General features: G+C 49.1%; 1 protein-coding gene across 2 annotated transcripts in view; it reads left to right on the top strand.

Annotated features, from left to right (window-relative positions):
• The window catches only part of LOC134414881 (uncharacterized), a 62,569-nt gene that overhangs the window by 11,700 nt on the left and 23,838 nt on the right, over positions 1-27,031 (top strand). The window contains exon 1 of one of the 2 annotated variants that reach the window (XM_063150138.1): positions 5,012-5,064. The exons of the other annotated variant lie outside the window; for it this stretch is intronic. The gene's annotated coding sequence lies outside the window, so the exon portion shown is untranslated. Of the gene's footprint in view, positions 1-5,011; positions 5,065-27,031 lie in introns of those variants that run through there. 2 annotated transcript variants of the gene reach the window in all.

The following is a 27,031-nucleotide window of genomic DNA, read 5'->3' as shown; positions in this document are numbered from 1 at the left end:
TAAGATTTCACTGAATGGTTTGGGTTGGAAGAGACCTTAAAGATCATCTATTTCCAAACCTTCCTGCCATGGTTCCAAACCCTCCTTTCCACTAGACCAGATTGCTCAAAGGCCCATCCAGCCTGGCCTTGGACACTTCCAGGGCTGAGATATCCACAGCTGCTCTGGACAATTTGTTTCAGCGCCTCGCTTCACACGTCCAAGAAAATAAATCAGAGCCTACCTGCAGGTTTTGATGTAAGAAGTGGACAGAGAAATGGCACAGTGCAGCAGCTTGTGGGTATTTATGGGTCAAGGAGGGTCCAGCATCCACCCTTGATCCATAAATACAGGCAGCAGGGCAGAGGTGTCCCTGCTCAAGCCCTTCCCAGGAGCTCTCAGGTTTTGACCTTTCCACCCTCATCTCCTGCTCATTTTAAACCAGGCAAAGACATTTTCACTGACGAAAACCCAGGGAACCGAGCTGGCCATCACCTGCAGGAGACCAAACTGAGATTTTGGAGCGAGGGAGAGCAGCAGGTGAGAGGGCTCACAGCGATGGAAGGAAGAAGGGAAGAACACCAACATTTCGCACACACATTTCTCCACCAGCTGGGCAGAGCTCTCCTGCTCTTCTCCTGGCTGTGTTGCTAGGAGAGGAGCGCTCTGCCCTCCTCATGGCTATGAATAGCTCCGGCTTGTTTATCCTGCCCAGCTCCGCCTGCTGGTTACAACCACAGCCGGCACCAGCTCACGGCATGACAGCACCGGGAAACAATGCACCGCCAGGGAACGGCCCCCTCCGGCCCGGGACGCCTCGGGATCCCTCCGGGACAGCCGCCCTCCCCTCCTCGGAGCATCCTCTGCCCCCAGCAGGACGGGATAAACCCGCACAGGGTCACCCCTCCTGAGAGCAGGACCTGAAAATCAGAGCATTACCTCAGAAATCTCAGAAATCACACACACACACCATCACTTCGAAGTCCTTGTCTGCTATTCCACCATCAGAGCCTTTCACGAGATGCAAAAGTTACTTTTCCTTTTTTTTAGTGAAGCTGATCTTGCATAAGCCCATGAATTGAAGACCAGGGACTTCAAGCAAAGTAACAGATGGCTTGAAAATTGGCAATAATGGGATTCCTGAGATTTTCTTGAGGATGTTTTGTCTGAGGTGCGACCAGGAATGAAGCATCTCTAGCAGTGATATTAGATGGTCTAATAACAAGGGGACATTCTGATGGGGTTGAGCAAAACACTCCCTGAGCACTGCAAAATGTCACTTCAGGACATTTACTCCAAGGGACAGAGGGACAGGCAGCAAATATGAGCAGTCCACACATTATAAGACAGGATGTGTGTGCACAGGGAACCACAGAAAGCTGTGCAAGTTCAGGGCAGCAGAGCAGACACAAAACTGCAGCTTTTGGGAGCTCAATGAGAAGAAAAGTTCTGGGCAAGACAGAGCAGCATAGATCAGAAGAGATATGGATGGCTGCTGCACAGGTACAGGTGAACCAGCCCTTCTTTTTCAGCATTGTGAGCTTCCACATGTGCCTATTTCCTTGGACATCTCATCTTTCTCCACCTGGGAATTTGCTTGGGATGAAATACTGCATATGCTCATCCAGAATTTCCACATGCCCATCAGGCCTTTCAGATAGTTGGGCTGCTGAACATCCAGAAATTCAGGATAGGTTGACTGCACACTGGGGAGGTGAAGTGTGTAGCATTCACACACTATGTCTAACGAATCCAAAAATTGTCAGACCTGCTGTGCAGATGATCTGCATATGTACAATTTGCCCAGCGTGCTCTGAAGGTGTCTGCTCTACCCTGTACTCACAGAACATCTATACAGTGCGGGTGTATGTATTCCTGCTTGGAAAACAGGACAAACAGAGGGGTTTTTATTCATCCTTGATGTATTTGTAGGGGAGGGAACAGCTTCAGTGTAGCAGGCAAGGAAACTTAGTTATATTCTCTGTGTATGGGGGTCAGACTCTCCTATGCCATGCTGCTTGTTTTACAGCAGCTGGGGCTGGGTCCTGTTATTTAAGACATTGCACAGGCACATAGTGAAAAGGTGTTATTTTTTTCCCCATTTCTTCCACCAAGATCTAAACCTACAGATGTGCAAGAAAGGGACACCACAATTCTTACTTGAGAGAGGAGCCAAATAAAGGGAAGCTCCTAGTCGCCTAAAGCAGGACCCAGGTGGGGTTTAGACAGCTCAGTGCAAAATGTGATCCTGTAAATGCTTGTTTAGTTCATGCCACGTGCTGGGGATGCCCAGTCCCATCACACCCACCTGATTTGACTGTGAGGCCCCATGGCACCTACCTGGGAAAGGCTCCCCCCTGACAAGGCTAAGCACAACAGCAGCAGTAGGGAAAGGCCAGACATGAAATTCCTCCTTACCTAGGGGACCACAACTCCAGGATGGGCTCTCTGTGAGCCCCCAGAGAGGCTGACCCTTCTTTTTAAGGTGGTGAAGCCCCCATGGAGGATATCTGGAATTCCCAGCCCACTCTTCCTTCTGTCCTGCAGGACTTTCCTGTCTGCATGTCCCATGGATGTGCTCCAGCTCCCAAGGTGCTGGCTGTTCTGGAGAGGGCATGCTCACCTCTTCTGCCACAGGCATTATGATTTTCCTGAAAGCACTGTGGCTTCCTTGGGCACACACACACACCTGGGAGAGGAGGCACCCACAGGAATCAGCAGCCTGGCTATGTGAGCTTTTAGCAGAGAAGAGGGGGAACCCCATGCTCCACCAGTCCACCACTTCTAACTTTCTACCTCATGCCTCTTTAACAAAAAGTTCATAAGCAGGAGCTGGGCAAAGGGACCCACGCTTTCCTTCATACATGGAGTGCCACAAGATCAATGAGATTAAACATGTGCTTACATGCTGTCCTGAACTGCGGCCATGAGGGGAGCAGTGGGAAAGTAAACACAAGGGAAACGTTATGGAAATGAAGGAAGGGGGAAAATCCACCCTGCCAAGAGCAGCAGCTCTCAGCAGTTGCTAGAAGATGTGGCCTCACCCAGAGCTGATTAGGCATTAGGAAGTCCAGGGACTGGAAAGGAAGACCAAGTCATCTTCATCAAGGTTGAAAAGCAACTCCAAAGAGTGAGATTTGGAGCAGTGGAGAAGGGCTATCCACTGGGTGAAAACATTCCCAGAGAAGGTAAACTTAGCTTGTTTCACCCCATTAGCAGAATGTGGACACTTGAAACCAACAGGCTTCAATCTGTGACAAAACAGGGAGGCTTTTTTCCCTTTAAGGACTCCAAAACCTGGAGATGAATGTCAGGCTCTGCAGGACCCTGTGCACCAGCAGGCATAGCTGCTGCCCTGTGTCCTGCTGTGGAGACAGGGAGGTGAAGCTGGACATGATGACTGCTCTGTGCCTTCTCTTCTGGCTTTGCTCATCCCCTTCTCCTTTCTCCTCAGTCAACCTTGGCTTTAGTCTTCCTTCACCACTTGACCTCTATTTCTCTTTCCTGGGAAGAACCTCATCTGCATCTGCCCTAGCTACAGCATCTGCCCTATCCAAACTACAAATTAGACCTGGTTAAAATTTCTTTCAGCAAAACTGTGACTTGAAAAAAACTTTTCTGAGTTTTGGGGGAATTGTAGGAGCTCTGTTTTTGGGAAGTGGCTTTTCTGTTGAGCACCTGAGTTCAAAAATGTGCATTTTCCCTTCTGTTACAGGTTCAGATGACCTTGAGTAGGTCACTTCATCTGCCCAAATGTTTTACCACTTGTTAAATTTAGATAAAAATACTTGTCTGGGTTAATAAAATGTCTTTGAGATCATTGGACAACAAGAGCCATCCAACTGGTGATTATTATGATCATTATAATTACTTTTATTAAATGAAACCAGATGATTCTTGTGCAACACTCTTCTGGGCTCCACCAGACCTTTACTGGTGAGACTTGGAGAGAAGAAAAAAAAATCTTTTGTTGTCCCTGGACAGGGATGTGTTTTTTGAGATTGAGTTTTGTGGTTTTGTTACGAAACTTATGACAGTTGGTCATGTGGTTTGCTTTCTGGGCTGACTGAACCCTGCTGAACCCGTACACAAGGCGCAGAGTTTAATGATTCACAGGGGCTATGTTTTGGGTTGGCTTCTGCTGGATGGAGGCCGTGCAAACCTGCATGGCCAGGGAACCCTCTTGGTGAAGTGGCTGAAAAAGCTCAGCTCAAATCCCTGCAAGCCTGGACTCAATGTGGCCGCACTGTTGGGCCCGGCCTATTTTGGGTGTATTCAGTTCTAAGTGCTGGCCATGCCTTGTGACACCTAGACTTTCTCCCTGAACAACTGGGCTTTCCCTCTGTTTACAGTAATGGGCGCCTGTAAAAATTTTTGGGAGTCCACGAGGTCTTGTTTTTTGTGATTTCTCCCTCTTCTTTTCCCCTTGCCTCCCACACTGCTGCGGGATGAAACTGACCCCGAGGCGCTGGGCGCTGGGTCTCCGTGCCCGGTTATTTGCCCGACCTTGGAAGGGGGAAGCGGGGCGAATTCCCGGCCGGCTCCTGGGCCGATCCTGGAGGAGCCGGAGCTCTGGAGCCATGGTTCGTGCCGAGGGCGGGACGCGGCGGACCCGCGCTCCTTACTCGGCGGCTTTGGTGCCGGAGGGAGCCGGGAATGCCCCGATCCCTCAGGGCCAAGGGGAAAAGCCCCTGCCATGTTCGCGGGGAGGCGGCGGGCGCCCTCCTCCCTGCCCCGCGCTGTCACCGGAGTTGGAGTTCGCATGGAGGAGGCCGGCGGAGGAGGAGGAGGGAGGCGGGAGGCGGGAGGAGGAGGAGGAGGGAGGGGGCCGCCTTGTTTGTGGCTTGTCAGCAGCCGCTGGAGACAAGCCTCCATGTGTGAAAGCCGCTTGGCATGAATGCCTGGGCCGTACCAAGCGCCGCGGCGCCCGCGGGGGGAGGCGGCCCCGCCGCCCCGCCGCCCCGCGCAGACAAAAGGCCCGGCACGGCTTCCCCGTGAGTTGCCCCGGTGCTGCCGTAGCGCCCGCCCGGCCCCGCTCCCCGCCGCCCCCGCCATGCCGCCCCGCGCCCTGGCCGCCTGAGACAGGTAAGCGCCGGCCGCGGGCGGGAGGGCGGACGGGCGGGGGTTCCGAGCCGGCGCCGCCGCCCCCGGGGCCGCTCCCCGCCCGCCGCCGCCGCCGCTCCCCCGGCGGGGCCGCGTGTGCCGCAGTCAGCCCCGGGCAGCTCCGGCGGCCCCGGCTCGGCGCTGGAAAGTTTTGCGGCGGCCGCGGCGCCGTGCCTCAGTTTCCCCCCCGGGGAGGCACCGCGCCGGCCGGGGGGATCCCGGGACAAAAAGCGCCTTCCACCTGTTGGCTTCCGTCCCGGCGGCTTTCGAGGCGAGGAAGGGCCGGGGGGAGAGCCCGGGGCGGCCCGGAGAAGCCCCGCGGGGGAGGGTGGAAAGCCGGGGTCTTTTGTCAGCCCTCCATCCCGCTGCCTCCGGAGCCAGGCAGGGCGCCGCGGGGATGGGAGATGTTTTTTCCCCTCCTGGATGTCGGGAGATTAGATGAGATGTATTTACAGTTGCCGTTTATCAGCGAGTAAATATCGAGCTCGGCGTGAGAGCAGCGACGTGAAGCCTGCTTGCTTGCTCTCTTGCCGGAGGTTTTGTGGCTGTTATCCTACTGTTGGTGAGGTGATAATGTGCAAGAGCCAAAAAAAAAAAAAAAAAAGCAAAGGGGAGAGAATTCCTGCTCCTCACAATTCCTGCTCCTCACAATTCTTGCTCCTCACACCCGGGCTTATCACAGTATCGGTACTGGCTTTGGTTAAATTTTGAGGGATATTTTTTTCCTTGTGGCATGAGACACAGAAAGCCTCCCGAAATGCTAGGTGCATCCTCACGAGGTCTTTTAAGTTTGTCGTGTGCCATCGTTCGGGTTTCATTGATTCTAGTTGTTTTGTTAAAAAATAACCTCCAAGATTCTGAGCTGCACAAATGTTCGTCATCCTAATGTCCTGGCACAACCTATGCGAGGCAGGAGCTGGGAGAGGGGGAGAGAGTGAGGATATGTGCTTTCCCAGTCAACGCTGGGAGGAGAGCATCATGTGTTGAAGAATATGAGCAGGAATGGGAGATGGGGGAGGGAGTCTAAATTGTCCTGAGACCCTATTCAATCCAGCAAGGAAGATGGAGGATCTTGCTGCTGCAAAAAAAATGTACGGCAGAAATCTCAGCCAGCTTCTCTCTGACTTGTTACCTCCCTTCAGAAAATAAATAAATAAGCAGGAAAAGAATCAAAGCAAAACCCTGTGATTTGCTGTAACGTTTTCCATGATACCTTTATCCCACATGCCTTACAGTCAGTCCAGTGATGGAGGTATGTGAGAAGCAGGGAGAGAGACTCTGAGGCTTATCGTCACAGGAGGGGGAGAAGTATCAGATCATGTTTGAACGGAGACTTGTCAGGCAATGAGGGAGGGAGGAAAAATGCCTGCTCCAGGCAGCTGGACCTGGGCAGAAGGAGGAGGAGGCTCCAGCATCTATGGTTCTAAAGCTGGGTGGAAAATCCTTGGAGAGGGGATGTAGACAAATGGGGGAGCAGGGAGGAAGGATGTTTAAGGAAGACCTTGGGCTGTCTCCTTGGAGGGCTTTAAAAAGAGGGGAAATTTTGAACTGAATCAGGCATGGGCAAGGCTAAAGCACGGCTAAGCTAAGTGTGATGTAGCAGGACTTTCCAGTATGGAAGAACACAGAGGTTGAGTTGTCTAACTTGGTGGAGTTTGGGGCATTTGGTGAGGGGAAGAGATTTTTGTAGCTGGAGTGATTGTGTCTTGGGCAAGAATTGCATTTGGGTGAATGAGGAGAGAGCATGTGGTTTGCTGCCTTTTCCATAGGTGGCTTCTCTGGTAGAGTGGCTTTCTGTTAAAATATCTTTGTGAATTTCTGTTTATTTTGCTGGAAACTGACAGTGGCAAGGAGAAAGTCACCTGTCCCTTGTGAAGCGATGAAATAGACCTTTATTGCTTTATTGATGTTTCCACGCACCCAGCGCCTCCACACACATGGAAACAGCAAGTTTGTGCAAACACACCTGCTTGAGTCGCACATCCTTCCTCTTGAGGGACAATGTGCACGTGTTGTGAGCGTGGCTCCTGCACAGACATGGCCCAACTCTCGTGTTTTCCTCAGTTTACAGGATAGTTGTTCCCTCAGCCTGGTAGCAGCAGTACATGGCAGCCAACTTCATGATAGCACCAACTGCACGGGAGGTGGCTGAGACTTAAAACCAGTATGTGACATGTTGAGCTTTTCCATTCATGGCAGCATTCCCATGGTGGGGCAGGGACATACCACAGGTGTCTGGCATGCACAAACAAAATGCTACAGACGTGCAGGGGACAGATCTCAGGTCAGATTTACCCCAGGTCACTCTCTTTGAGAGGAAGCTGAAGCAGCCCCAGCTCGTGGCAGGCAGAGCTCACACTCTGCTCCCACACGCACAGATCGCACGCGTGCACGCTCCACCTTTGCTCTCCAGGATCACCTGTTTGAATCCAGCTGGGCTGGCAGCACAGGGAAGTTTTGCACCCTCCTGGATGGGGATTTGATGGCCTTTCTGTTCCAGCTTGGCGCTGGATGGGCTTGAGCCACAAAAGCTTAACAACAGGGAACACTAATGAGCCCCTGCTTGGCATGCTGAGAAGAAAGGCCGAGGGCTGAGTGGGCACAAAAACAGTGGCATGGAGCCCCTTGGCCAGAGTCTGAGCCTCGGCACGAAGGCTGGGGAGGGAGCAGAGGCTCTGGAGCCGGGAACAAGACGGCAGCGCTGCAGCAAAGGCAGGAGAGGAGACCATGTTGGGGGGAGGAGAGCAGGCTGCTGTTTCCACATCATCTGAAAACTCAACCTGCTGTCAGGACAGAAGGAAGGCTTGTGCATATTTTATGTCACTTTCCTCCTTCTAGGACAAGCTGCTGATCTGATCAGCTATGCACTTTAAAATCCTTGACGCGCCAATCAGCAAGTATGACTCGAGGCCAATAACCAGCCTTGGCCTCCTGCCTCGGCTCCTTTGTGGACATCCCATGCCGCCCTTCCCCGGAGAACGTGCGCACAATTAAACCCCGCACGGCGTTCCTCAACTGCGGCATGGGATGTGACGAGCTGCATGGAGACGGGGACAGAAAATGGCAACGTGTCAGGGCTGGGGGGGGGTGGAGGCGGGGAGGGGAGTTGGCCATTTCTTGTGCTGTTTGCTGATGTCTGGAAGGAGACTAAATGGGTAAATCGGTTTTCCTTTGAACTGCTGGTGTGCTGTTCCAGTCAGCTGCTCTTGCTTCAGAGGTGTTCAGTGGCAGCTCAGGAGTTGGTGGGGCTGGCGGTAAACAAAATGTGTTTCACTCCTTCAGCCTGAATCTTGTTGGGGGCTGTCAGATGAGGGATTTCTCCTCAGCAGTTAGTTATTCAGTGCTGCTTCTGCATGGCAGAGCCACTTGAGCCACTGGAGATGGGAGCACCACTGGTGCCCAAGGGGACAGGGCAGCCCAGGCACTGTAGTTTTGGCAACAGTGTCTCACACACAAACGTGTAACTCCTGTGTCCCATAAGCCAACTCCCTGCTTTAAGCATCATCTTGGGACACATGAGGAAGCAAATATTTTTTCTGTGTGATGCAGAGTTGTGACCCTAACTGAGGCCCTGCTTTATCCTTCGCTTGTCCTGTGTGAGAAATGGCCATAGCACATGGATGTCTCACAGAAGTTGAGGTCCTGGCACTGATCTGATGGACAGCCTTAGGCAAATTGCCTTAAAGCTGGCGTGGAGCTTCCTGCTGCAGTCTGTGAGATGGGGTGGTGCTTGCCCAGCACCCCAAAGGGCTCTGTGTCTGTGTGTGTGTGTGTGTGTGTGTGCAGGGCTGGCACACCAGCCCATGGACAAAGTGTGTGGTTTTGCACCGAGCGTGACTCACGCGACGGCAGCTTCTGCTCGAGGTATGCACGCGCTCTGCGCTCTGTTGGACACTGAATTCTGCTTTGTCCTCCCAGCAGAAAGCAGCACAACTTGCCAGTGACATGGACTGGACATGTATTCCCATAACAACAATATTATAAACATATGGTGAACCTGGTGGAGCAACTGCTGTCCGTGTCTCCTCGCGAAACAAGGAGCTGGTTAACAGAATCTTGAGGCTGTCTGAGGCTGTATCTCCCCAGACTGTGATCTCATCAGCTTTCCCAAGCTAACCTCAACCTGGTCACTGCTTGGATTGTAAACTTGGGCTGGCTGGGAGGGGGTGGGAGCAGTTAGCAGGAATGGCTATTTGTGATTCAGTCCACTTCCCTGTGACTCAGAGCTGAACCATCCCTGGGTAGAGTACTTGGGGATAGTACTCTTCAGATGTTGAACATCAGTCTCCTTCTTAGAAGTTCTGCAGTACCCGGGCTTGCTTGCTTGCTTGCTTGCAACTGGGTTTTTCTCAGCATCTTTTGTGAAAACAAAACCCTAAAAACTACTTCTGACTATTAAAGACGCCATGGTAATTTTTGCCAAAAGAAGAAGGGGGAGTGGTCTTAGCCCTGGGCACTTTGCCAGATTCGAGCTCAGGAAATTGCAGTCTATCTAGGTAAAACTCCCTATAGTTTAAATGAAAAAAAGTATTCATCTCTTACTGTCTTAAAGGGTAAGCACTGTGTTCTCTGGAGCCTTAAACAGACAGTACATTCTGGCTGGAGAGGTGGTTACAGTTGCTTGCTGGGAGAAGAATTTTTTATGCAAAAACTGGGGCCTTTTTTGCATTTTTGGGATGCTTCTAATTGCAAAATGCTGTATGCATTTTAGGTTATTGCAAAGCTTGAATGAATATGTGGCTCAACATACAAATGCAGGGAAATATGCTGGTGTGCTGTTTGCACAGGGAGCAGGCACAGCCAGCACACACACATCTTTTCTGTGGCAGAAAAATAAGGACCAGTTTTTTAGTCCTGCGCGTGTGCATCTGGGGGCTGGATTTTTGTATGTTTAGCAGCAATTGCTTTTGTAAGCTGCTGCTAGGGCACGTAACTGGCTGTGTGCAATTGCAATAATGGAATGTGAAAATGCAACTGCACACAGACCTGTAATCTTGCATGCAAAATACTGCTGGTCTAGTTCTCCAGGTACCAAAAAATGGTCTGAGATTGTACTTGCCTTTGCATTTAACTGTGTTCACCTGCAATTTTCAGGTGACAGCTGTGTGTATGGAGTGCTGAATGATTATCCTTTCTATTTTTGCTCCAAGAAGAAGGAAATTAAATCTTTTACTAGTGATGATGACAGTGCACGTGTCGTGATAAGTCCAGGATGGAGGTGGCTGGGGGGTTGCAATGAAAATTCTGCAATGATTTGAAGTCCTGGGAAAATGCATGGGTGAAGGAGAGCAGAGTGAGCTCCTGTTCCCCCTGCAGATGAGTGCTGAACTGCCTGTGTTTGTCAGTGCTGTCAGCATCTGACCTTACCTTCTGCCAAATCCAGTACTTTCAGGGCCCCCCAAAACAGAATGTGCATTAGGGCACAGATGGATGCAAGGCTAAATATCCATGCTGGGAAGGGTGTCCTTGGATATTCCAGCCCAGGACTCCCAGAGTGTGAAGCAGATCTCCTCCTCCTCACTCAGTGATGTGCCTCAGCCCTGCCCCAGGGAGATGCAGGCAGCTGGGGGGGAGACACAGGAGAACAGCTCACTTTCTCTGCACTTCATTCTCCAGCTTCTCTGGTGACAGTGATAACAAAGGGCTGCTCAGCATTAGGTGATATGGATCTCTCTCAGCCCACTAAACTCGAGTCCTGCAGGCTTCTCACTAGCCCTCAGGGCTTGGGTGTCACTGTACCCTCCCAGCCTGGGGTGGCCTGGGACAGTACCCCTGGGGACTGACAGCTGAACTTTCTCCACGAGTTCTGGAGGCATGGATTTCTCCTTACTGAAACCCGTGATTTTACTTGGAGGTTATTTCTTGCCATCCTGGGTCCTTGACTGCAATCACTTCCATTTTGCATGCTGCTCTTTGTAATTGAATCTATCGATGTATATTTAATCCACTTGGCACCGTGGTTGGTAACTAGGCACTGCTTCCCAGCCTTCTGTCACTTGTTTTCACAATTACTGTCTGAAGTTGGGGTGGGTGCCTGTCGCTCAGCTCCTTGCCCAATTGCTAGACTGCCTGGGAAGACCTGTGCTTGACAGTCGTGTCCACAGCTGGTGCAGCTCCTGTCCTTCCATCTGGACTTCAGCCAGGTGTGCAGGACTTGGGTCGTGGAAGCTAAGCCTGTTGGGTTTAATTCTCTTCTCTGCTGCTGATTTGCTTTGTGTGATCATGGGCAAGTCCTTTAACCTCAGATGGCCTCCACTGGGTTATCTACTTCAGAAAGGTGTTGTAATGCTTAATTATTGCCAGCTCTTCAGAAACCCCTGGTGGGAAAAAAAATGCATTTTATTCAGAAATATTGCTGACCTCCCTGGCCTTTCTAAGCCACCTTGGTGGTGCTAGGAGATATTCTTTTTCCAACCTCAATAATGTTTCTTCAATTTTTCATCTGTACATTCACCCACTCTCTCAGCTGCATGTAAAAATGCCAAGCTGTCTGAAGCCATGGAAATATTTTTATAAACTTGACAGCCACGGCAAACATTCCTCCTTGGCAATAAACAAACAAGGTACACAACCTGCCATTAACATCAATTTATAGCAGAGAGACCTTCGTCACTCATTGATGAGGGAATCCTAGATAATTCTTCTGCTAGCAAGCCATAAAAAATAGTGTTGTCTGAGATTAGGAAAATGCTGGATCCTTTGGGTTCCTGTGTGCAGGGAGTAACTGGGAAGCTCTGTTTGCCCAAGTGCATGTGGGAGTTCAAGCAGGCACCAGGTATTTGGTTTATTCAAGGCTCTTACAAACTATGTTTGGCTCGGGTGTACGTGTGCTTGGGGGCTTGCTGTTTGTTTGTAGGCACAAAAAGCCTGTTTTCCATAGTGGCACCTGAAACACAAAGGTGATACAAATTAAACTGGATAAATTTTAGACACCTAAAAAAAGAAGCTGCGAACAAAAGACATCAGTCAGCATTGCAGGAGCAGAGCCCTTGTCGTGCAGCCTCCCGTGCACCCTCCTTCCATTTTCCTTGCAGCTGGCTGTGGGCTGGGAGGGTTGGCAAGCACCTGAACCCACACTGCAACATCTCCCTGTGGGCAGCACCCCACGTAAGCACTCAGACAGTGCTCATTTTGGTGTGTTCTAGGTTAATTTACCCTGAGTACATCTAAACACAGAGAGGTCTTCAGAGACCTTGGTGGTGCTGGCCAAAAAGAAAGCAGGTACCCCTCTTCTTCTCTCATTACTTTGGGTTATCTCTTGCTTTTCTAGCAGGCTCTCTTCCTGCCATCTTTGAGTAGTGGATTCTCTGTGGTGTGCTCAGGAGAAGAAAGTCTAGCCTGTTCTTCACCTGTGTCTTTGATGGAAGACTCAAAGTAGGGAGCCAAGCTTCTTTCCACCACCCCACTCATTCACTGCCTCTCTGTCTCTGTGCCGTAGTTCCTCCCTTCTTCAAATTGGGGTGACAAGTCTTCTCTCTGCTTCCACAAAACCTTTGAAAACTAAGGAGAAAAACATGCAGGGCATTTGTCTTCCCTCTCCAGGAAATCATAAATCCCTCCCCTCTCCCCTCACCCCTCTCCCTTCTCCTCTCTACCTTTTTTCCTCTCTCCTCTCCTCTCTCCCCTTTTCCTCTCATTTTAAGAGTTGTTATTATTATATTCTGTCCCTTTAGGTCTCCTCTACTTCCACCGCTCTTGCAATCTGTCTCTCTCTGCTGTTTCCATATCCCCTTCTATTTGCAGCTCTCTTCCTTCTGTTCATGTCATTTTCTTCTCTCACCCTGTATCTCCTACCCTCCCCCACTATTCATGCGCCGCGCGCTCCTATCGCTTCCCTCTGGTTTATCCTCCAAATTCCTCCCTTATGTGTGTCTCCACCACAGACCCCTTTTTGTTGCTGCTGTCTGTGTGTCCCTGGGAGCTGCTGGCCAGGCCTGAGGGAGAAGGGCAGGGTGTGGGATCAGCTGGACAGCCCCTGCAGGGTGGGGGTTGCCCTCTGAGGAGCAAGGTGAGGCTCCCTCCATGTGTGTGCTGCTGGCTCTGGATGGAGCTGCTGTGAGTCCCGTTCTGAGCTGCAGCACGGTTGTCACTTTAATGTCTGAGCACTTTGTTTCTGCCTGGAAGCTTGATGAGGTCTGTAGTCTCAAATGTTGTCTCCTGATGTCACCTTACCTCCTTGGACGTGACCTTGTGACCTTCTCTGGTCCCATTGTCCTATTCCCATTCCCCTTATGTCCCCCTGACTCCAGACACTCTGTTCTGAACACATGGCTTGTGTTGTGCCTGGCTGCCTGTTGACAGCTCTGGTTGTTGAGAGGATGACTGTCCCATGTGTCACTTGCAGCTGAGTTCAGGACCCGAAGCTCTGCCAGGGAAAGCCGTGATGGAGGAGGGAGAGGCTGGGCACCAGAGGTCTGGGAAGCCCTGTGCATCCTGATGGGGAGTTGCACTGAGCCCACAAGCCAGTGCCCAGCAGGTCAAGACAAGTGTGCTGTGTTCCTGGGAGAACTGCTGTTGTGACAGGACAGGAACCACAGGGTCACTGCCTTAGGGAGATCCCCTCTCCCATCTGCCTGAGAGAGCCACCTGATCCCAGCAGGAGGCTATCCCACTATCTCCTGTGGGATAGAGTTTCCTCCAAGTCAGCCAGGGTGGTTGTGGTGTATTTAACCACCTCTCTTCAGGAACGGGATTTTGGCTGCAAGGATCAAGCCCAGTGCCAGCATGGTGGGTTCTTTATATCCCCTCATGGACTCTGTTTTCTTCACACATTGGGGATATATGGCATGGAGAAGTCCCTTTCTCAGGGCAAGGAGAGGTGGCTGCATCTAGGCTGATGGGAGAGACAGCCAAGTCAGGGCTCATGAGGTGCTCTTGACAGCAAGGCACAGAGAGGTCAAGGAGATGGCCACGTGCTGAACTTCATCCAGTGTCCTACAGAACAGGGCATGGTGACTTTTGGGCTCCAGTGGAGTTTAGCTCTACTCCTGGGTAGCACATTTCCCTCTGCCAGGTGTCACTCAGTCCCAGACTGAATAATGTCATGAGCCTCAGTTCCCCTGACCAGACAGTTCCTGGTTTCTCCCTTCTGTCTCTGCAGCACTCAACCCTTCCTTAGCATGCTGGATGATCTCCCTTGTGCTTCATGTGAGGTGCTGTGCACTTTTTCCCGTTTTTCCCACAGCAGTTTTTCTCCCTCTCCATACCTGCTTCACCTGTTTTACCTGCTTTCTCCCTCCTGCTCTGCCTCTGGGCTAGGTCTCTCTCCAGACTCTGTCTAAAACCCTCTGCCTCATTTGCCTTCCCATCTGGCTTCCTTGTCTCCCTGGTCATGCCCTGAGCTGTCAGAAGCCAGGGGAGGAGGACCATTGCAAGAGCAGGGCACAGACTGGAGGGTGTGAGGAGAGCAGAGCAGGAAGGCAGATTCCTAAAGCAGGCTCCATCATTTGCTGGTCTCTGGCCTCTCCCAGGTATGTGCTCTTAGCCACACAGCAGAAGTCCCCTTTTCCCAGAAGTGTGATTTTCCCATTGCTTCTACTTCACTATTGGCAAGCTCCTGAAAGGTTAATGAAGTCATTCACTGCAAAAGGAAAAAGCACATCTTCCCATGTTTTGCATAAATTAATCTTGGAGATTATGGAGCCCAGGGCACAGGATATGCAGCTATGTCCTTGAATCTTGTCACCCAAAGTGCAGCTCTGGGAGTATCATGTAGGTGATACTGTGCACTCCAGTCCTTGATATCAGCTGAGGCTAAAATGTAGGTAAAAAGCTGTGGCCTCCTCAGTCATCTTTATTCATGTTTCATTGTGTGTAACAGAGACTGGGGAGGAGGTACCCAGGAATGCCCACAAGCCCTTCCTCCCATTGCGGTGGATCCTTGTTTCCCACAGATCCTCTTTAGAAAATGCCCTGTATCAGGTTTCATTCCCCCTGGATTTTTTTTTTTCTGCCTGAGAATTATGCAGAAAATCATTCAATTGGTTTTGAACCACATGAGTGGGAGCAGAAACCAACCCCAGAAGATAAGTGTTCTGACCTTTACTGCACTCAGATAACTGAAAATAATAACAAATAAATGCATCTTGTTTCTAAACCTCAGACTTAGGTATGTGTCCCTGCCTTACTCAAGGAGAGCCTGAGCTCCTGGGAGGGCTGAGGTTATGAACCTGGGAGCTGCCTGCAGTAAGCAGCAGCCCCTTTGCTTTCCTTTTGTAAGAGGAGCTGGAACCAGTCCAGATATTCAGGATGTGAGGGGACAGGGCCAAGATCCCCACACCCCTGCCATCTTGCTGCTGGGACCCTGCATGTTTTCCCATGCCTAGAGTGCTGGGAGAATGAGAATTTGTTTATTTCTTGCCTGTGTGTGTTTCTTTGTGCTTTTTGCCTCTTGTTTTCAAATATAGGGCTGACCATTTAGGGCCATGCAGGGCTGGCTACCAACTCTGCATGTATGCAGACCCTGGATAAGATGATGGGATTTGCTCGGAAAAAAAAAGTGCTAAAGCCTCCAAATCAGTGAGTGCTTAGGAAAAAAAAAAAAAAAAAAAAAAAAAAAAAAAAAAGGGAACCTGTCTAGAAGGAGGACATGCTGAACTGTTACTTGCAGCAAGCTCCCCAGGTCTGGGTCTTAGGTCACTGACTCAGACTTCCATCATCTCTGCAGATGCCCCTGGGGAGGTCCATCTGAGACAGCCTCTCTCTGCAGGCTGCTGGTGACAGTAAATATTTGTACACTGCTTGCTGAAGTGCTGATATGGGGCTGGAGTCCCATTGTGCAGTGTGCTGTCCAGACCCTGGAAAGAGTGCCTGTCCTGAAGGATTTACTGCAATCCCAAATGAGAGCTGGAAAATAGGCTTTTTGTGCCTACAGACAGGCACCAAGCACCAAATTCATGGGGCTTTCTGTCGTGGCTGTGGCTTGATGCTCCTACACCTGGATGTTGCTTCCCTTCCCTCCTCTGTGTCCTGGGGGGATTGTTTGCTTGGTTTCTGCCATCCAAACCACCAGTGCCTGTAGAGATGCCTGTATGCAGACCTTGGGGAGGATGTTGGGAGCTTTCTGGCACTCAGTCAGTGTAAAGCACCTTATTTATTAGAGTCTAATGCCCGTCTGGGATGTACTTCTGATCTAAAGCTCCTGAATTCCTCCCTTTTAACGCTGAAGAAGCCATTCAGAGGCCCCCTGGGCCCAATGTGTGCTTCTGCTGAAGACTGCCCTGATCGTATATCTACCACTGTCTTGCCCAGACTTCGGGTTCAGTGATTTTGTTTTCATTAGAAGATCTCCTCCAGCTCACCTCTTCCTTCAGGGGTTCCAGCAGATACCCAAACAAATATGATATTCAGCTACTGCAGTGTATGGAAATGTGCATTTTCAGCATGCAACCTGAGACGTGCCTGGGTGTTTGCATTTGTGTTGTGTGGACGCTTGCATTCATGTCTGCCAGTGTGTTTGGGCTGGAGGAGGCAGCAGCAAAGCCTCTGGCAGCTGGGAAGAAAGGAATGACAGGCTTGCTAGGGGAGGGAGGAGAGAGTTTGGTAGCTGAGATGAGGATTGGGTAACAACTGGAGGGGGAGATCAGATTTAGGATCCATGTTGCTCACTTAAGAAAATAGGAGAAGAAGCAGTGCATTGTTTATTGGGGATTGTGTTATTCCTGTGCATTATTTATTAGACTTCTGCTAATGGTACTGCATAAAGAAGTGGCACTTCTACAGAAATTTCACAGACAGCTGGAGGATCAGTTCCAGGAGGTATTGTAACCAGGTCAGGTTGGTGTAGGGAATCCTGCTGGGCTCAGTTTTGACAGGCTTTGGAAAACAGAAGATTGTTCAGGAGGCATTTGGAGGGGAGAAAGGGGGGGGATGTCTGTGACTCACCAGGGAACAATGATTGCTGTGAGGATAAAGGGGCAGGCTGGAAGAAGACCTGGAGACAATGGTGAATTCCTGGGTTCAGCAGCTTCAGGATTCCAGCCTGAGGTACAAGAAAGCGTGAGAAAATGATGTGTTTAGGAGGAAGCTTTAGGAGTAATAAAGGCAGCTGGTGAGAGAAAGCCAGAAGTGAAGAGGAAGCAATGCTGCACCTTGAAGTGGGTCCTTTAAGGCTTGATTTTGAGGCAGGAGTTGGAAGAATGGGTGTGCAGTGACTGTAACTGAGCCCTTCCTGAGTTACCTGTAGTGTCTGTGAGCACAGACCTGCTGGTTTGCAGCCTCTGCAGAGGTGTTGAGGTACCCAGGTGTAGTGAGAGTCCTATGGATTGGATAAGTGGGTCCCAGCTATTCTAAATGAGCCACAGCTGCCAAGTCCTGAGTTGGGCAGCAGCTGTGGCTGGTAAAGGTAACTGGGATAAAAGGGGTGGGCTGAGAGCCCTGGAGGAGCCCCTGTGGAAGTGTGCTGCAGAGAAGAACTGCATGGTAGAAAACCAGCTAGAGGGTATGGACTTTATAACGACAACAGTATGGGACTCTAGAAATATGATAATAACAACAAGGTAACAACGCCCAGGGACAGGAGACCAGCTAGGTTTGTGAAGTTCATAGTGCAGACAGATGGGTGCCAGGATGGGTGCCCCCAGCCAGTCCTTGGGCACTGGTCTTTTCTTTCATTTGCAAGGTGTCTGGTCACTGAGAGAGGTGGGACTGCTGTTCTGGTAGGTGGCATTCTTCTTTCCCTCAGCCATGAATCTGAAATCAGTCAATACTGGAGGAGGTAATCATGCCATTGGTGCAAACTGTCTTTGGGTGAGAAGCTAACTCATAGTCACCAAAGTAACCAGAAAAAAATGTAAAGGTTTTATTTTTAAGGTTTGTTTTACCCCACCACGTTCAACTGTTGGGCGGGGAACACCCTCCTTGCTGCTTGTGACTTGTTTCCATGAGCCAGGAGCAGGTCTAAATGGAAGTTGCCTTGGTGACACTTCAACCTGAGAATCTTGGTGCTGAGCTGGTGCAGAATTTTGGGGCTGGAGGGGAGGAGGAGAAACTGCAACATAAACACAGCTTCAAGGGATGTCCTTTATTTTTCTGACTGCAGTATGAAGCCTGCTTTGGTGGATGGAAGTCCTGTGGCACAAACAGTAACTCGATTAGCCAGAGCCAGCCCCTGCCCTCAGCCATCATGTACAGCACAGCTGAGCTACCATTACTGAGTGGTATTTTTATTTATTTTTAACCAGGATTGATGCAAATCATTCAACAAGTACCTGTGACTGTTGACGTGTTTAAGAGTTGTTTTGGGTTTTATTTTTCAGTTATTGTTTTAAAACTGCACTACACCCTACAGCAAACCTCCTTGCTGTGTGCAGCTATCCTGGGAGTATGGGTAGTGCTAAGTGCACTGAGGACTGTAACAATAACTCTGTGAGAGTGGCCTGGAGGTTTGGAATTAACCAGGCCATGATGGGACATGATTCTGTTAATCCTCTGTGTCATTTAGAATAGAAGGTGACTTGGGCCAACCAGCTGAAATGCCTTCAGAGTGTTTCTCCACCTTGGGAGAATGTGTGATCATCTGAGATCTGGGACTTGAGTTCTAGCAGGGATTATCCATTGGGAAAGGACAGTCCATTTTGAAAGTGAAGTGCTGATGGGTCCAGGAATGATGAAATCACCCTTGGACTTTTTTTGTGTGTGTGTGAACTCCTAGAAGTCATCTATGTTGGTATAAATGAGATCATTTGGCCTAATTAGTTCCAAGCTTAATTAGCAGTAATTATCCCAACATGGGAGTAATACTCAAGTAGGAAGTACTGAGTCCTCGATTAGATAGATCTCTAATTGGTGTTACAATATTGTAATTAAAGCATGCTTGTACGCCTCTGCCTCTGCAAGTGATTTGTTTTATGTCTGATTAAGCAGGGAGTCCGGCAGCCTCAAGGAGGCCAGGACATCACCACTGATTGAAACACTGTATTATTCTTTGTTATAGGAAAGAAATGATGAATCACATGTACTAGGAAACACTGTGGGCCAAATTAGTCCTTTGAGTAATTGCTACTGGAGTTAGGGAAATTACAACAGGGGTAAATTTGGCCTCAAGTGTATCAGCTCTATCTGTGTATCACACAGTTAAACAAATACTCATTTGAATGTGCAGTCTGGCAATTACACCATCAGACAAATGTGAGTTAATCTGCATTTGCGATCACTGGATTGCAGGGGTGAGTTTGGCTGCTGGGTGATGGTTATTAGGTTGCACATTCTGCTCAGATTTTGTGGGAGGTGGTGCTGTACATCCCAGGATGTTTCAGATGGCCTCTGCTGGCTGCAGTGTCCTCTCCTGGGTGAGGTGGGCCCTGGAAGGTGCTGCTAGGGCCACCAGGAGCACCTGGCAGCTGGAGGAGATGGACGGACAGAGTCCTCTTCCAGCAGTGCTGCCTTCAGTCTGGCTGGTCTGATCTTCCCTAGCGCAAGACCCTTCAGGGTATCAGGTAAACATGTTTTTTGACGAAGTTTAAAATGAAGAGAGTGATAATGGGAACTTTCTGAAATTAGTCAGCATCAAAACACGAAAGCTTCCTATGTCTTTTTAAGAAACCACCTCCTTAGGAGTTGGCAAGTGTGCTGCTTTATTACTTATCTGTTCGCTACATGAGTGGGCGACTGTGCTTCCTGATTTGGTTCTCCAACATAGAGAGATCATCAGCATAGGTCTGTAGAGGACAGTAACTCCTCGCCTACAGAAAGTAACAAATAGGAATGCATGTATCCTCTGGCTGTCACAAAGGATTTCTAAGCACAGTCGAGTCACATCCGAAGTAACACGTCATCTTGTTTCCATTCTACAGCTGCAGAAACTGAGGCACAGATCACTTACTTCTCTTGCTGCAGCTCATGGTGCTGCTGTATGTGGCAGTGCAGGTCTCATCACCTCCTGCTTCACCCACAAAAACATCTTTCTTTTCCAGGAGGGAGAGTCCTCCCAGAAGGAAGGAGATGACTTGAGCAAATAAAGTACACAGAATTCTGTTAAAGCAATATTAGGGATAAGAATTTAAACACCCCATGCACGGGAATTCAAAGCAGGGGTTTCCATAGCAGCGTTGCTTGGCCATATTGTATATACACTGTTTTGCATTGTGCTGGTGATGTCAAAGGCATATTCTAATATCTGTGTGTGCAATATGTCTGAATCAGAGTTGCTATGAAACTTAAGGGAGAATTACACCATGGAGGCATATTCTTGTGTGGTGTTGGGAGGAAATAACAGAACTAGGTTTTGCTGGGATTTTTCTCCAGAGATAATTTTTCTTAGAAAATTGCTGATTTGCCAGAATTGTTGCTATTTTCAGGAAAAGTTGACTCCAGTTTTGTGTTTCATCTTGGAGAAAAAAAAAATGGAGAAACATTAGAAACATTTTTAAGCTGTCAAAATGAAACATTTCAAGAAGGTAAAACGAAACTTTGCATTAAATTCATTTAGTCAGTTTCTAGGTAGAAATTTGGAAAATTACTTTTTTTTTTTTTTTTTTTTTTTTTTTTTTTTTTTTACCCTTATCAGATGTAGAACAGTTATTTGAAATTTCTGAAAATCTGGAAGGAATAAAAAGCTTGTTCTTTCTCACCACATAGTCCTGAACTGTCCTGGGAGTGGCAGGTGGCAAGGGAGTGACTGCATCACCCAGCACCATGTGTGCCTGCCCGCTTGTGTGTTGCAATGGGAGCTGTGGGAGAGGTTTCCCACTGAATACCTCTCTAACTACCTGGTAAAGGCACGTAGCAAAAAATGCCTGCTCCAAAAACCGCTCCAATCTTTCACACAGCTCAGCTGTCTCTAAAAACCGCGGCATCACCTGGATAGCATAAGGTTGAGCCTCTGGACCGGGAGTGCTTTGGGTGGGAGCCACTGTTTGTCACGTCGTTAAACCTGGGTTCAGCAGATGCTGGGATCTCTGAGAGGGGGCTGCCTCCTCTCCCTGCCCGCACTGGGGGTCGTGGGGCCTCTTCTCACCTCCCTATGCCTGGACAAAGAGAGGGCCTCCCCAGTGTCACCGCAGCTCTTCCCTGCGCTCATCCCTCTGTGCCCTTCGCTTCCAGCACCTCATCCATGCTCTGAAGCTCTCCTGGGTAGCAGGAGGGATGTTGCACCCTGGGCTGGGAAAGAGTGCTTGCACTCATGGAAAAGCCCTGTGAGTTATTTTGGCATCGCTCTTCCTGCTGGCAGCAATGTTTCTTCACTGCCAGCATTCCCAAATGTTGGTGTAGCCTGTATGCCAACGTCTCTTTTCTCCCTGCCCCCTCATGTTGCAATTGCTAATTTCTGTGCCTGTGCCTGAAGAGCTGTAGTTTAGACTTGCTTTCCCATGCATTGAAGCCATTCTTGTTTAGGGAAGAAACTGTAAAAGGGGTGTGGGAGAGAGAAAAAAAAGAAGAGAGCTGGGGTTTTTTTCCCCTATGCGGCAGTGACGAACGCTGGGTATTAGAGAGACAAGCTGACAAACATCTGAATGAGTGGAAGAGACTTCTAACCCAAAGGGAGGAGTTGTGGTTTAGGTTAAAGCCACAAAGGAAGTGAAGGAGGTTACCACTTTCCTGTCTGTGGGCAGGAGGTTCTCCTTGTGCTCGTTTGAAGGCTTAGCTGTAGCTCGTTCTTCCCTAGGAACACGCTCATCTGTGTACTTCTTGAAAGGCATTCGAGCTGGCGTCTGATCTTGGGAGTGACAAACATCCCCTTTATACTCAGAAATCAGCAGGAGCTGGGAGCTAAAGATCTGGGAATCACAGTCTAATTTATGGAGCCAGATATTCTAAAGCGTCTTGTTAGGCCATGTGTCTTGGTTGGTGCTAGTTCACGTAGTGTTTTTCTATGTGCTTCTTCCTCTTGCTGATTCCACTTGGATTTTTTGTTGTAAATATCTGTATGTACCTCTGGGGCTTGTTGGCTCCCCACAGGCCTCACTTCTCTCATGTTCCTGAATGATTGGCAAATTGTGTCTCCATCCTGCCTGGATCCAGCAGTCTAGCATGCTGATACAGGACAGATTCTGAATGTCATTGGGTTCCTACCAGCATGGCCTGTGATCAGGATTTTCCTTGATTTTCTGTGCTTGCTTTTCTTTTGACGGTGCAGAGGCTTTAGCTGTATGTGGTTGCAAAGTTTGTTGTCTCAGCTCTGCAGCTTCACTCTTCATCTGAGAGAAGAGGGTGAGTGCTTAACCCTGGTGTGCTGCAGAAGGCATGCCAGGAGGGAGATGAAAGAATCCAGGATTGCTCTTACAAGAGCATGAGCCTTCTCCTGAGTCAGAGGAGCATGGGCACGTGAGCTGGCTATCTGAATCCCAGCTATCAACTGGTGACTGCACACTCAGAGCCACTGTCAGTGACAGTGACTTCAGTGTGTGGTGCCGCTGCCTTCTGATTACTGTGCGCTGCTGTACATGAAAAGAGCATCTGAAAGGTGCTCCCTGAAGGGCCGTTTTGTGGGCTCTAACCTTCCATTAACAGCTCACCTTAGACCCTAACCCTGGCCTTGGGATGCAGCAGAGTTATTTCATTTACCAGGTGTGAAAATCGTATTTTGCCATGTGAGGATGTTTGCTCTCTCAGGTGTATTACAGCAACTGGGGTTTCTTTTTTTTTTTTTTTTTTTGTTTGTTTGGGTTTTTAATGCTTTGTTAAAACTCCAAGATAGCATTAAAGATTTATAAGTGGCAAATGTGTCCTTTTTTGCAGAGTGTTTCCTTTTAGAGACCTTCACAGTATTGATTTCAAGTAGATTTTCCTCCTCTGTTTTAAAACGTTTCCATTGCCTATGGATTTTCAGCATTACTCACTGGAGCTGTGTGCAGTACATTCCCCAGACTGCCCTATCAAGCCAGAGTCCCTTACTGCTGCTCTTCAGGGACCACTTCTGAAGCTGGAAAGACCATTCATTTGCTGTGTTCACTCAGTCCTGCACAACTATCCTGCATCACATCCTCATTACTCCAGGATGTGCCAGTGGATCCCACAGCTCATCTGGCACCAGCCTTGAGCTGGCCCTTCCTTGGACTGAGCGGTGTTTGTTGGGATGTTTTAGATGTAAAGGGAAAACAAGCTGTGTGATGGGGAGATGAGGAGATCGGAGTGATGAGCAGCTGATATTGTAAGGTCGTTTGGTTTTGGTGTCAGCATTTCATTTCTCAAACTCATCCTTGTGGCCACTAGAGTGGGGAACAGGGATTTCTTTTTGGAGAGGGCAGAGGACTCAGCAGGAAGGCTGAGAGTGCTGGCCCAGCACAGATCCTAGAGGAGTGAGGTACCACTGCCCTTTCAAGGAGTGTGCTGGTGTCCACCAGCCATTTCTATGCCCCAGGATGGGCCCTGGGGTCTGTGTTCTGCTGGTGGCTGAAACATCTCAGTGACAGCCAGCTGATGGTGTGGGTTCAGCCATCTTTTGGTGGATCATATCTGTAAGATGTTGAAGACTTGGATTCAGACCTTAAAGCATCTGGCTTATGGAATTTGGCTTTGTTTACTGTAGTGTTATAGCCTTAGGGCCACAGAAAGTGCAGCTTTATTGAAGTCATTGGAGTTGTGCTTGCTTATGGCAGCAGGGAGCTGGGGACATGGTTTTTTGGAACATGTTGCCAGGAACATAAACCCTTTTCTTTGGGAGATGCTTTGTAAGGATGACTCAAGTAAATGCCTGGGAAACATTGTCCTAATGGAAACAAGACATTGGAGTGATCAGGTCTCAGAACAACTCTTATTTCTTCCTCACATCTTTCAGAAGCCACCATCCTAAGGCTCAGTTCTTCTCTCCTTCCTCATTATCATCCTAGTTTTGAACATCATGTACACCACCAAGAGCAGGAGCACCCAGGGGACACTTCAGTCTCTGCACATGGGGGAAATAAGGCCTTGGAAGAGGAAGGGATCCAGGCAGGGGGAAGTTGTGTCACTGGACAGAGCAGCAGCAATCTGTTATAGGATTCTAAAGAGGAATGTGTCTGTGCCTCAGCATTTAAATATATACAGGAGGTTCTTGCTACACTCCTTGATGCTGGATGCTCAAATAAAAGCAATTACCAAAAATACAAGTGATTTCTAAGGACAGTGCATGCAGTATTACCTGCATTTCTTGCATGCTGGGTGACCTGCTGGCATGAATTTTGCCTTGCTTTGACAGAGAGGGCAGGCAGAAGATGCAGGTTGTGTGTAGGAACAGCCCATGTTGTAAGCAAATCAAGGCACAGGGAGTGTCCCATCAGAGTTCCATTACCCAGGCTGGTCTCTTGTGCAGCACCTGCTCACTTGTTAAATGGATGCTCTGAAATAAAAGGGTATAGATGGAAAGAAGCATGCAGTCCTGGGTGTTTCTGAGGACCTGCAAGGCAGGTATTGTCAGCAGATGTATTCCTGCTGGGGAATAGCCCGGTATGATTTAAAATAAGCTGGCAGATTTTGTGCTCAGATGGACTGGGAACATTCACGCAGTCTGTTATTGCAGTTCAGCTGTGAGAGGCCAGCACCACAGGGACTAGCAAAATGTTTGGGCAGAAGTATGTCCAGTCATGACATCTGTTGCTAAAGTGGTCCACAGTTTGCACCATAAAAGTGCATAAGTAAAAATGGAAAAGAAGAGCGAGGTGTTTATATAGCTAGGCCAAAACTCTTGAGTGCCCTCTAATAATGAAGAGTCCTGGGTTTGTTGGTGTTGTCCTCTATCATCTAAGACCTTGCAGATCTGAAAGCTGGTGATTACTGCAGGAGAAAGTCAGCATCATACTGATGATAAGCCAATGTCTAATCTAAAGAGCAAGGGGGGAAATCTGCTTGTTTTCTTTGGAGGCATCTCTGTGTTTTATGTAATTTTGGTACAATACCTGAAAATCAGTGGCTGGTACTTTTGAAATGTATTTCTTTCATCAAAAGCTGTTTGAAACAACAGGTTGCACCTATCCATTCAGTCTAAGCTCCCTTGACATTTTTAAATGACAGATAATGAAAACTGTCTTCATTATAACTCAAGCAATTTCATCAGACTGTCACCAGCAAACAATGGCAAACTAAAGACTGAACAACCCTCAACTCTACTCTCCCAGGTACTTGTGCTAGAGTACCTGGTGTCTTTTCAGCTTGTAGAAAATATAAGAGGTGATATGTCTGCTGGGGAGGGTTCTGTGTTGTGAGGCATTAGAGGTCAACAGGAACATGTTAAAATCTGTCTGGGAGCCAGCGGTCAGATGGCATTAAAATGGAGCACAAATGTGAGAATGATCGTGGGTGAGAGACACGGCTTATCTAACTGAGCGCTGAATTCTGCACTGCCTTCAGTTTATGAATGGGTTTAAAGCATGGTGCCAAACAGACCATATTGCAGTTGTCTAATCCTTAGGTGACAGAGGCAGGCATGATTGTAGGCAGAGCTGCATCCAAGAGGGCTCATCAGAACAGCCCAGTCAGCCTGGCATTATTGCTACCTGATCTGTGGGAATCGGTCCAGGCCCTGGATCTGAGCTGCCGCGGGGAATCCTGGTTGAAGGAGCAGCTGTTGAGGTACAGTACTGGCTTAGCTTCCCCTGCCTGTCTCTGCCCAGCCAGCCTCGCTGCAGGCTTGCCTGGCTGAGCATCACCCCCCAGGTCCTTCCCCCCTTGCCCACCTCCCCACTCCCCAAATACATAGACTGAACCAAGCTACCCCCCACAGTTAGATTAGAGGGAGAGGGAGAGTGAGAGCAGAAGGGGCATTTCACAATAAAATTTCATTTCTACAACATGGCCACAGTACGGGAGAGGCTAGCACCAGGGAGTGAATTATAGGGGTCCAGAGAAGAGACAGGCTGTGGCAGAAAGAGGGTTGTTATTGGAGGACACAGGGAGGAAAATGATGGAGATAGAGGGTGTAGATAAATAGTTAGAAATGGCTGCAGCGGTGTGATTTGGAAGGAAAATCAGTCACTACTTCAGTCACCAGTGGTGATCAGTTTAGGGAGCTGAGTGGTAAATTACAGGCAGGTTAGGACTCCAAGAACACCCGTGACCCTGTGAAATGCTGGAGAGAGAAAAGTTGCAGTAACAGTGAGTAAGACTCAGATCTCATCTAACTGAGCATGAGTATCTCAAGGTGAAATAGCAGAAGGAGAGGAGGCGGGAATATTGATTTCTGCCTCGCAAAACAGACAACAACGCCTACTTTTTCATAGCAAGAATTTAACCATTTGCTTTAATGGGCCAGTCTGCGGTACAGTGGGGGCTTGGTTTCTTTGTGCACAGTCTAGAGGGGAATTCATGCTGTAGTTGTTTTTATTTTTTCGTAGCCTTGAAGGAGAGACCCTCAAACAGCTCCATGGTGCCTGTAAGGGCAGCATGAGTGGAATCTGTCTGTGTTGCTGGCCTGTAGTGCAGCAGGCGGGTACCCTGAGCAGCTGGATGCTGGAGGAGCAGTGCTGGGAGGCACAAAAAGCCCGTTATGTCAGGAGAGCTGCTGTATGTGTTGGCGACAGATGACTTCTTCTGTCTGTCTGAGGGCAGACTTAGCCTCCTATTTATCCTGTGAGAAGGATGCTTCTAGTGAGAGGTGCTTTCTTCATCTGGTCGTGGCTTTCTCAGAAATGTTGCTTTGGGAATGAAATTTTGTTTGCTCGGTTTTACACCGTGGAGGTGCACATGTGTGCCCCGGCGCTGTGGGCAGGCAGCACAGAGAATGTGGCTGTGTGGCTCTGTAAGGGGGCTTGGTGGCTTGTACCAGGCTCAGCAGGTGGCTGAAAGGAAGCAGGAGGTGAGTTTGGCAATTTTGTGAGCTGCTGCCATGCCTGTTCTCGTTGATGTCAAAGATGGCCGTACACATACAAAGGGAGTGTAAAGACATGGCTGGGAATCTTGAAAGGCTCAAGATTCAGGCAATTCCAAAGACAAATTCTCCTGGCAGGACCACAGCACTCAGTGTGTGTTAGCAGTTCCCTGTAAATGGGGACTGTGTGGTGGAAGCAGTATTCCTGTGCAGTCATTGGTTCTGAAGTCT

Source organism: Melospiza melodia, chromosome 2 (genome assembly GCF_035770615.1).
Source record: "Melospiza melodia melodia isolate bMelMel2 chromosome 2, bMelMel2.pri, whole genome shotgun sequence".
Taxonomy (NCBI): domain Eukaryota; kingdom Metazoa; phylum Chordata; class Aves; order Passeriformes; family Passerellidae; genus Melospiza; species Melospiza melodia.
Note: the sequence above shows the minus strand (reverse complement) of the source record. Positions and strands in the feature narration are given on the sequence as shown.